This window comes from Pseudonaja textilis, chromosome 3 (assembly GCF_049901715.1).
Source record: "Pseudonaja textilis isolate UNSWEBS1 chromosome 3, rPseTex1.2, whole genome shotgun sequence".
NCBI lineage: Eukaryota > Metazoa > Chordata > Lepidosauria > Squamata > Elapidae > Pseudonaja > Pseudonaja textilis.
In genome coordinates, this window is record NC_141992.1 from 100523151 (window position 1) to 100535242 (window position 12092).

A 12092-nucleotide genomic window follows, 5' to 3' on the forward strand; every position below is an offset into this window, starting at 1 on the left:
CTCTCTCGCTTGCTCCTCTAGTCCTTGGTAGCCTTTCTGCTTCAACTTAAAGCGTTGTCCCTTAGCTAATCCTTTCCTTTTGTTCCTTATTCTAGATATTTAAGATTGTAAAATGTCCAGAGTTACCCTGTGGTATATATATCCTTCTTAATCTTAATCCTTGGGGCAAAGGACATCTTTCTGGCCAGGAGTCCTTTATTCTGATTTCTTTACTGTGACTTCTTCCAATTGCAGAGCTTTGGGTCAGATTCTTGGTGCTTAAATGTTTAAATCCCTCACGGTTCTTGACCAATTCCTATTAATTTTTACCAAACTTTAACTGCGTTAATTAATTCTCAGCACTACTGAAGCCCTATTCAATAAAGCTGTTATCATTACCCTTCTATGCTCCCTCCCTGTTCCCCAATCCCCAATTGCTTTTTAGCATTTTTAATAAAAAAAGACCTTTGTTTCTACTTCTTAAAAATGCCTGTGGGACCCTGGAGTCATTCATGTAAATAACCACCATGATAGAAACTGAGACTTTGCAGCATGACAGTTTCCCATTTCCTTGTAATTAAAATACTTCTTTAAAAATTAAAGTTAAATGGGTAAGAATCTACAGGGGCACTGGTTCCCAAGAGCATTTCTTTCCTGCCAGACTAACCCTCTCAGTACTGGACTTAGCAAGGACTTCAGGATGACAAATACGCTAGATTACTTTGTGTAAACAACTTGGGAGAATAATGCCTATTATTTACACTATTCCTCGCCACAGAAGAAGGGTGTGTGTGTGTGAGGGGGGGTGCCAAGATAAATCTGCAATGCAAAGCACACTTAGTTGGAATTGCAACTTGACTCATTTATAAACGTGCCTCTGGAGCCTGCAGAAGGGAAGGAAGGGGAGAAGAGGATTTTTTTCTAACTGGTTTCTTCTCTTTCTTTCCCTTTCTTTCTTAAGAGATTAATGGCAATGCTTTGTCAACCAATATGACAGTAGTTTATAAATTCCACAATTTAGTTTCCCTCTTTAAATGATCTACATAACACAATATAAACACAGGGATTTGATCTGCTTAGATATAGCTAGAGGGAAGGAGTGATGGAGAAGGTGCTAGCCTGCCTGTCTCTGGCCATTTTTTCTCTCTTCTGATTGGGATGCCTGAAACTATGCCATCAGTCTTTGAGAAAGGATTGTAACTATCCCCACCTAACTTCTTGGGGTGGACCCTTTCTTGTAGGAAGCTCGTGACAACTACAGTAAATGATTTGTAATTATTTTGACAATTTGAAAGCAGGACGGAATTGACTCCATATCTTGCCCAAATCCTGGAAAAAGGATGGAACATCCAGTGAGTGCTGTAGGATATGCAGGAATATATATAAAAAAATGGCTCCAGAAACTTCTTAAAATGTAGATTCCATCCAATCCAGCAGCCTGAGGCTGCATTAAATCTAGATATTACCCTTTTCCATTAATCAATAAGTCTTTTAACATAAGGAGAGCCCTGTTGCATGCCATAGCATGCTCAAAAATCAGTTGCCATCATCAAAAGCACCCATTTTCCAGAAAGCAAATTCTAACGGCAAGGAGGGAACAATGATGTTTTGCACAGGAAGAGACTATATAATCTCTCTAATGAGACTTTTATTGTTTGAAGGTAAATTTCCTCTCCTCGTTAAATAGCATTTCCCACTGTGACATTGACTGACTTTGCTATCTAGAGTCAACTTAGTTTATTTTACCTTAGAAATTCGAAGACTTCTATTTCACTGACCAAGAGATATGTATATTTTAACACAGGATGGAAATCTTGATAACACCTTCATTAGGTGGGCTTCAGTCCTCATCATGCAATAGGGTGCTAATGACACTGGCTTAACATCACCAGTTATTACAATAGTTATTGATATAACAATAACAATTCTTTGGACAGTTTAAAGTGCTGCACAAATGATCTCTCACTGTGTTGGGTTGCTGGCATGTCTTCTGCAAGGCTAGTGCCTGTCCCAGTCCAAAGTACAGAGCTGGCTGGAGAAGTGATGCTGTGCGGCTTGCTATTGGTGGCAGCTTTTTCTTCCTCTAAAATGTTATCCCTTTTATCAACCTTGTCTGATCTGTGATGTTATTGTATCTGTATGCCCGGAATGAACATTCATTTTTCCAACTACCCAAGGCTGTCAAATTTTCATTTGGCAATATTGGATTCTGAATCTGAGTATAGGTTTTAATTGCACTAATATGCCCTTTAATAATGCTGTAACATTTCAGTGAAATGCACACGATGATAGCAGCACTAAAAAGGGTATGCTGGCACTTTTGGAAATGAATGTATTGCGCCTTGCTGAATACTGATGCCCCTGTGGGGAGTTTGACTACAGTCTGAACCTGCTCCTTTCAGTCATCATTTTTATGAAGCCAGTACTTGACAGATTCTGCAATGCTGAGTATTTCACATTCAAGCTTGGAAGTAAGGAATTGTTCCAGCCAGTGGGACATCTCTGACAATAGTGCTCCAAACATTAAAACCAATAGATAGAACCATCAAGAATATGGAAATGAAAGGGAAATATTTGCTACCATACAACAACACCAACCACTTGTCTTTATTTGTGGAAATATTTTCACTTCATTTCTCAATAGCACCCACATAGATGAACACTGGCACTGAACACAAGGCTTTTCCAACTCTCATTCCCCACTGCTCATCATCTTCCTGTCTTCATTTCTAATCTTCAGTTCTCCTTCTGCCATCACATCTTCTCCAGCCTGGTTGTAGCTTCTTTCTTCTTTACTCTCAGAGGAGAGTTTTCCTTCTTATCCTTTCACTTTTCTAGATAGCCGCTGTCCACTTTGCAATGCATATCTGTTTATTTCTATTATACATACATTCTCTATGTTTATTTCACATTTACGTCAAGGTGTACATAGTTTCCCTCCTCTTCTGCCATGATGTTTTCTTCTAAATAACTGTGAGATGTAAGTTAAGGATGATGATTGGTCCTGGCCATATCCAAATAGTTTCCTTGCATCACAGCAAGCAGTCCCCACCCATCAGTCTCATAACATGTATCTTGCTTCCACTTGTATCTCAAGGACAGCCAGTAGCAGGAACAGTCCCAAATATGACTTTATTCTGTTGCTGAAGTTGTGGTTTCTACATCATCCCATTTCTAGATTTGCATGTATATGATATAGGTCATACTGATGTGCATAATCAAGAGTGTTTAAAAGAGGTGAATACAATTTGTTCTGCATCTGTTTGGTTCCTGACCTTGTCTCCACTCCTAAGAGCCTGCAAAAGCAACTGGACCTCCAGGCCCCACTGTCACATTTTTAATTTTTCTTTGATAAACCAGGCGATCAACCGATAGTCATTAGTGCTGCATCATAGGATTGACTGCTTGACAATAGTGCAGTCAATGGCTCTGGGAGGGGGAAAACACCGGGCCTAATTGATGACTTTTCATGTACTCGTTTTAATTAGCTACCAATCATGAACCTTTGATTTGGATGCAACAGATCTGAAGAGATAGTGGCCCACAGAAGACTCATACAGACTGTACTACAGGAGTATGCTTTTTTTGGGTGGGGGGCAGCCTGATTTTTAAGATATCCTGGTTTCCCTGCATTGCACAGGATGTCATAGTTAGGTAACTGTGTGGATTTGTCCTCTAGGCCACCCTATGAGCTTTGTGAATCTCAGAATGTATTTATTTATTTATTTATTTATTTCATAAACATGTTTCCAAATGGCCAAAATCCAAAAGACTCAGCAAGCGGATCTCAGACATTGTCCATATCACTCTAACTATTACACCATCCATCTGTCCTTCATGCTCCCTAGCTTTTTCTTTTCTTAAAAGAGCTCATTCTTCACTTCCATTTAAACTTTCTCTCAGGCTCTTCTCAGATCTCTAAACCACTGTTTATTTACTCTCTTTTGAGTCTTTGTTCCTAAACTACATTCTGTTGTTTGGGTTTTTTTACCACTTTAGAGTTTGTTTATTTGTTTATTTATTTATTAGACTTATATCCCACTTTTTTGCATAATGGTGTCCTATTTTGACATAAAAATAACTAAATAACTCTGGATGGGCTGGGAAGAAATTACTTGTCCAAAGTCTCTAATGAGGTTCTATGGCCCCGACTCTGGCCCCATCATATCATTTATTCTGAGGATAAACTGGGCGGTGTGTGTGTGTGTTTTAATGTTTGTATCTCTTGTGATCTAATGACCTTTTTTCTTGTAATGAATTTCATCATTTTCTCACTCCCATGCATCAGTCTCTCATGAATCAACCTTCTTCCATGGGTCACTTCTCTGAGGATGCTTTTTGGTTCTGCCTTTTTGCACAAGTGGGTCAAATTTCCTCAAGTCCCCTCTCCCTCTTTCTCCCTCTTCTTCCTTCCTTCTTCTGGCTGTGAGTGACCTTCACAAAGTTCAATTGATCATCTGATGCCAGTCCTGAAGCTTTTATTATTTTCGTCTTAGCTCGTCCAATGCGGATTTATTGACAGGGCTGAGACCACCCCAGGGCTTTTCTAGCAACCTGACTGCCGCGTGTGGAGAAATAATTAGTTGTTGAAGAGCCAGGAACAGATGTTGAGCTGACATCTCTTCTTCGTGAGTGTCAAAGCTGGCCATTCGCCGCTTCTCCATAAATTATCTCTGCCTATCCCTGATGCTGCATTTGTGTGTCATTAAAGCGGGAGCTTCTCCCACGGAACAGCATGACATTTCTCTTGCCGCTCTTCCTCCTGCTCCTTTGCAGTCCCGATTTCCCTTCTCAGTTTCATATTTTCGGGGGGTTCACATTGACATTAGCTTAACTAAGCTTTATTTGAATTTCTTTCTCTCTTAGGCACCATCTGAATATGCTAATCAATTAACAGCTTGGAGAACTTTCAGCTTCGTCAGATCTCTTTTCTGCTGCAAGGAAATAGGCAATGGTTGTCATAAGTTTTCCTGATGCCCAGTCCCCCCAAAAAATAAAATATCAAGATGGGAACTGGAACTGCAGGATGGAAGCTTTGCTCCTTTTTTGATGGGTCTGATGGTTCAGGGCTTCAATTATACAGTGGAAGTCACCAGTTTGACCTTTTTACTTCCCCACAGGTGCCCTGGATGCTCTTTTGCTGGTGCATCCTTTTCCAATCTTAGGAATGGATAACATTGGTAGATATGCCCAAGCATCTGAATTACACAGATTATACACTGTGCAGAAAATATTTTCCCCATATGCAAGGTGGGAGTGGATGTACATGAGGGCATGATATAATCTTACATCTCTCTGCTCTGGGAACTGAAGAGAAGCTGAACTGTGTTTAGCATTCTGAATGAGAGAACAGAAGACATGAAACCGACTGTAATTCCCACCATTTTGTCTTGGTCGAGGATGGCTCTTCCTGTCATAAAGCCATGAAACAAAATAGAACAGGGAACCTGGGAGAAAGCAGCAGCAGCAGCAGCAACAAAAAATATCACACATGTAATGAGGTAATTTACACAATTGTCATGATTTATGTGCCTGTGACATGCATGCCTTTATTTTGGTATCATCATGGTTTGTTGAGAAACAGGCTTCTAATTTTGGCATGAAGTTTGGATCAGCTGATTTCCAGTGTATTTTCAAGTCTAGGATAGTATAGGAAAGTATAGCTATACTTTATTATAACATTATAGCTAGATCATACAAGATGATAAAATGAAATGTGTTATGTACCCTATTCATATAACATGGATACCCCAATATACTAGGATTTAATCAGCTGGCATGGTTCTTATGATCAGCCAAAGCATAAACGATCCAAATCTACTTTAGCCTAGTATGTTGCATATACCTAGCCTATGTACTTAACTGAATGTTAACAAAGGGGAATAACTCCCCTTTGACCTATGTATGCTTGCAATGGATGATTTACAAGGTGCCAGACACTAAAAATAAACAAAAACAAAAACAAACATGTGTGGGAAGGAATGGGTTGTCTGTGTGATAATTGACACAGTGATAATTTGTGAGATTGGGTGTGCTCATAGAAAGCATCAACCCCAAGATTGTCATATAAATCTTAGTAGACTAGAAGCTTTGTCTACAAGGTAGACAAAGATGAAATGTACATTGTGAACACATTCCACTTCTTGTATACTTGTATTTTTGACATCACATGGAAGTACATATGGGGCAGAAATGGTGACATCTTGACCATTTTTATTGCTTTGCTGTTAACTGTTCATTCTATACTTCTCAAACTTCTGAGGCCTTTAGTAAATATACCATTTTGATAGCACTCATAGGCATCATGTGTCATTCTGACCATTACTTTGCAGCATTGTTTCATGTACTCACAACAACAATTTCCAAGAGAAAGGGAAAACATCTTAAGAAAGGGTAACCATTACAAATATAACTTTTGGTTAATGCAAAAATAAAGACAAAGAAAGTAGGAGGAGTTAATGAAGAATGGAAGGCGAAGAGAAAGCAGGACAGGAGTCATCTTTCCAGATTCCTGTCTGGACTGTTATGAACAGTATGTGAACTCATTTCTCTTTTATTCCTCAGTCAAACTAGGTTCCTAAACAGATCTATGTATTTTATTGTTGTGCTTTCTGGCCCAAAGGCAATTATAAAGGTTTTCTTAAAAAAACAATTTGCCTTTTCTTTCTTTAAGGTGTTCAATTGTATTTATTGCAAGTAAAAATATTTCTTTTGAAAGGTAAATACGTTCTTGTCTCTCATTCATACAAAAAGTGGAAGATGAATTAATGCACACAATTGCAGTTGGGTTTCATTGGTATAAGAACTGGTATAGTTCATTGGCATAAGAAGCATCCTTTCACATCACATGAAAAGATTACATGTATATGGCAATGGGTTAGGGATGATTGCTTCCTACATGTACTTTGCATGTTTATTGAACAAAAGTGGTGGAGGTTGGCATGATATTACTATAGTAGCAGTCTTCTGTCCCATCCCATGCTCCTTCATTAATATGTCTGCAAAGAACCTTTTCATAGTCAGCTCACTAAATGTACAAAGATCATCAAATGAAGACTTAACACAATAGCACCATATAACCATGTTGTCCCTCCTTCAGTCATAAAGTACCATTTTGTGGAAAGAAACTCGCACCTTGTCTAGTACATCCTGAACTAATGTAGTGTCCACAGCTCATGTTCTGCATTATATAAATAATATTGCATTTTATGATCCTGTATTTGGACTATGTCATACCACTGTACATGGGATTTATATAGTTACACATAGTTTCCTCCACATCAGGAACAACATGTTAAGAAGAAATGCAATTCTATAGAGAGAGCAGTATGTGCAATATAAAATTGTTCTGCCTTCTTGTAATATTTAGTTTTCTTTTAGGAGGGATTATTTATATTGATTAATATTTTATTGACATGATTCCCACCATCACCCTAAGTCATGTGGAAACTCCCTGAACAGAAGTTTGTCTTTTCAGAAAGAAACAACCTATCTGTTATTAATTACATTTTTCAAATTGCACCACACTGAAGATTTCTTTGAGTACACTCTTCTCTGGCAATATGCTGACAGGATTGCTCAACTTTGTCACAAGTGTCTTAGGCCATCATCATCATCATCATCTATATCCTTGGCCCTTCTCAACCAAGAAGCTTGGATAAACAGGCCCTCTTTCCGATATTGGCCAGGCCACTTTATTTTTGCAGAGCAAATCGATCAATCAATCAATCAGAATACAGTTGGAAGGGACCTTGGATGATTTCTGGTTCAACCCTTTGCTCAAGTAGGAGATCCTATACCATTTCAGGCAAGTGACTATCCAGTCTTTTCTTAAAGACCTCCAATGATGAAGCACCCACCAGTTCTGAAGGCAAGCCATTCCTCTGGTTAATTGTTCTCACTGTTAGAAGGTTTTTCCTAATTCCAGGTTAATTAGTTTGCATCCATTGCTTTTTGTCTTACCTTCTGGTGCTTTGGAAAATAACTTAGCAAGGTCTGTCTGAATTGTCCCACAATAAACACATTTATTTGTCCAAAAATTAATTTGAAAGGTAGATTATAATATTACAATGCTAAACCTACTTCAGAGGAAAATCCATTAGACTTAATTGGATTAATGTTGATTGTATTCGCATGGGTTTTGTTTGTTCTAAGGTTATAATCCTGGAAGTGAAACTTTTGTACTAATAGGACCTAGTTCTGAGAAAATTTACAAAAAAAATCTACTACATGGACTCAATTTTACATGGAAGCACAAATCCACACAAATTGCATCAGAATGTATTTTTTCTCTATGAACCCTGAAGGGATAGAATAACTGCAAAACACATGTGATTTCACAATTAAAGATTTTTTTAAAAAATCTTTAACAGAACAGTGCCTCTCACTGTTAGAGGCAAAATATATGCAATTAACTATAAGACATATTCCAATATAACAATTCCTTGTAGAGGCTAATTAAAATATTCTTAAGATGCAAACCATTGGGTATTTTGAAAAGAAAAGATACAAGAGAACTCAAAGGGCACATTTCTTTTTCTTGTTTTGAAAATTTTATTTGGGCTTTCACAAAAACAAAATACAAATAAAACATCTTTTTTTGAAAATAGCATGGTCCCAGATCACTTCTTCATACAGACACAAAACTCAATTTCATGCTCATTTTTATTCCATATCTTATTGCCGTTTTATATTTTCTACATAGTTTTTCCCCTCTTTTAATTTTCTCAACTTTATTTTAATTATCTCATCTCAATTCAAATCATTATATTTATACTTTTGTCTGTCCTGTTTCAATTTCATATTATCTTTTCTTATTAAACAAATTTTTCCCTGTAGTTACCAATTGGAGTATGACACCTTTATATCTTTTAATTTTATCCATTCAAACTCTTATTTAAGCTTCAATGTATACCTTTAAGATTATAGCATTCAATATAATATATAACTTCCAATCAAATTCTGCTTGGTACATTCTTAAAATACACATATTTTAAAATACACACATTCCATTCCAATTCAATTCTATCATTAATATTCATTAAAATCTTAACATTAACATTTCTTTTCAATTAAATATCATACTTCCTTGGGAACACTTATAAACTTTCCATAGTTAATTCTTTTTTTCCATATTTCTCACTTATATTTCTATAAATCATTACTAATAATTAAAAATGTTCCCATTTAATTCAATAATTTTAATTTAATTTCTTACCAAACATTCAACTACATTACAGTAAATATTTTATCCATCATTTTAATCATATTTTCTAAAATTATTTCTGTTTATAATATAACAATGCTATCTTATGTACCTTTGCAGAATCCCTTTTGCAATTAAATTTTCACCCATTATCTCTAAACAAGCTTATGGTTACAATTCTTATATCTTTTCCCTGTTTCTCCATTTCTTGTTTCTGTCTTTTACAACTTCTTTTCCTTGCCTTCTTCCCCCCTTCTTCTCCCTCCCCTTTTTACCCCCACGTCTCTCTACTTCTAACTCTCTCATCTATAATCCCCTCTTCTGTTGCTTTCTAATATTATACTTATCTTTCACATTGTTCTTCTTTTTGGTTGTTTTTTCTAGTCTTAAACCTTTCACTCTCTTTTCCCCCCCTTTTCTTCCCCCCCCCCCCACTTAAAATTATTTGATCATTAAAGATGGCTTCTTCTTTGTCCCAATCTTCTTGTTCTGCAAGTGTTTCTTGTTGTTTCTCATAATTCCAGATCTCCATTTCTAAGAATTGAAATACAAAGCCATAGGAACCTCTCCCTTCTTGTGCATCTTCTTTCCATTTTTTAAGTTCCATTTTCAGTTCTTCTAAGAATGATACCATTTTAAAGACTTTTAAACAACCACCTGGTTAATTTTAGTCATCTAGATGCAAAACCAAAAATCACCAAGTAATCCAAATAATCCAAGGCTGTTTCTTCTTGCTTCTTTTTTCCACTTCCTCTTCCTGGGGTTCTATTATTTTGTTACCAAATTTCAGTTAATATGTATCTTTGAGGAATCTTGTTAAAATTTCACTGTAAGTGCCTTTTAGTTACAGTTCCATTCCTTAGTTCCAGGCAGTTTCCTCCATTTTTCCCAGATCCTGCCCTTTTGTTCTTTTTTTAATCTCCTTTCCTGCTTTTAAAAACTTTTAAATATCCAGAAACCTTTATTATCCAGAAACCTTTACCTTTGACTTTTATTTTCAGCTTAGATGCCTATTAACGTCAAAGTGGATTTTTTTTCAATTTTTTGCTTATGTCTCTTAGCTGTCAGTATAAGGAAGGGAAGAAAAAAAAACCTAATCCTTTCCCTTCTCTCTCTCCTTCGCGGCTTCAAAATCTTCTTTGGGAACAATGTTATTAAATTTAAATTCCAGGGTACCTTATGTTGTTGCTTTTTTGATTTAACCTGGTCAACCAAAACTTTCTCTTCTTATCTTACTCCTGCACATTCTTTTCCGATTCAGTTCTTCTTTGAAGTGGCCATTTCTGACCACCGCTTCAACTGCCTTTGGGAAAAGGAGTAATGGCCAGCTGGGGAAGAGAGATGTGGCTCTCCTCCACTCTGCTGGCAGTCTCCCCCTTCTTCACCACCTCTACGGGGTGGCTTAGCCCCAAAACCAGCCAGCTCGGGGTGCTCTGGTGGCGAGCACAGATCGAAACCACGCACGATCGCGGATTTTGGTCTGTCGCCGAAGAGACACAAACCGGAAGTTTTGCCTCAAAGGGCACATTTCTGATTTCTGGATCCAGTATCTTACTTCATGCATTATCACAGAGAATATGTCTTATCTTGATTGTTCTTAGAGTAACCAAGGAACAAATATCCTGGGTTTTCTGTTGTTCTATGGTTGGCTTTGTAATTCTGGGAGTTAAGTTCACACATCTTAAAGTTCCCAAGTTTGAGAAATATTGTTCTACAACTTGGCATACTTGATTATATGGCTCCTTTTTCTTGCACCTGGTATTATAGGGCCTTGCTTGTTTGACACAAGCAAACTGAAAATCTCTCCAGGGAAGGACATAGTTAGGACTAATAAATCTCAAAAAGAAAGTATAACAGATTTCCTGTTATGACTATAAAACCAGATTAGTGTTATAGATAATGCTGAGCTTTAAAGATCTGATTTCAGCTTCCTGCTTAGCCCCAGAGTTTGCCAGATGCCTTTAGCCAGCCATTCCTGGATTCATGGTATTCTGGACTACAGAATGCCGGATGACCACTAGATGGCAACAAAGAGACACAGAAAACTACATGTTTGTTGCCAGCTTGTGGTCAACTGATTTTTGCAGCCTAGTTGCAAAAGAACCTATCTTGGCAGGATAAAAATAATGATATTGTTACCACTGATGCATGCAACTCTGAAATCTCTTGGAAGAAAAATGCAAGTGTAGTTATAGTAAAGGCTGCTTTGATATGTGAAAGACAAATTGTATGGTGAGTGGAGGCTTCTTTGTTTCTGGAAAAGATAATCAAGCAACGAATCAGTGAACACCTAGAGACAAATAAAGTCATAAAAAAGCCAACATGGATTTGTCAAAAACAGATCATGCTAGACAAATTTTATTACATTCTTTGACAAAGTGACAAAATTAGTGGACCAGATGAATGCTCTCGATATACTTTACTTGGACATCAGTAACACATTTGATAAAACATCTGATTCAAATATCATTGGACACTGATGGTCTGGCCAAGCAGGGAGGGCCAGGGAAGAAGGAAAAATGCAGCTTTGTTTGCAAATATTCAGATCCAGCTTTGCTTATGCTGTAACCACTTGACTTTGGTAAAAGTAAACCTTCCATTTTAAAAAAGGAATTAAGGGTCTTTCTTTTATAAATGATCAAGTCGGGACAAGCCTGACAATATGCTTACTGTCATGTTGTGATTGGAAGGATCGGTCCTGTTAGGAGTTTTGAATCTGATGACTGTTAGATTGTGGATTGACGTCAGAACCAGGAAACGTTAATCTGAAGGGCAAGCCAGTTAATTAGCACGTTGCCTTAATGGGTATAAAAGGACACAGCTGAGCTGGTGCCTTTTGCCAGAAACAAAATGACTATTTGAATGAGGACGTTACTGCAAAGAGATCTCTGTTTGTTTGAATTTTGAA